This window comes from Natrix helvetica (genome assembly GCF_964273705.1).
Source record: "Natrix helvetica genome assembly, chromosome: 5".
NCBI classification, from domain to species: domain Eukaryota; kingdom Metazoa; phylum Chordata; class Lepidosauria; order Squamata; family Natricidae; genus Natrix; species Natrix helvetica.
Genome location: NC_138551.1, coordinates 151,628,812 through 151,629,146, shown reverse-complemented (window position 1 = coordinate 151,629,146; position 335 = coordinate 151,628,812).

The following is a 335-nucleotide window of genomic DNA, read 5'->3' as shown; positions in this document are numbered from 1 at the left end:
GAAGAAGAAGGAGGAAGATAAGGAGGAGAAGGAATAGTGGAGGAGGAGGAGGAGGAGATGATGACTTTAAAAAGGTCCTTGGTTGATCCCTAGGATGCTGGCAGCAAGCGGTATCAACCATTAGCACCAGTCACTGGTATTTGTGATGCATTTTTGAATGTTCAGTTGGCTGAGTTTCATGTTTAATGAATAAAAGAAATAATAATAATAATAATAGGAGAAGGAGGAGAAGAGGAAGAGGAAGAGGGAGGAGGAGGAGGAGGAGGGGAAGATAAGAAGGAGAAGGAATAGTGGAACAGGAGGAGGAGGAGGAGGAGGAGGAGGAGGAGGAGGAG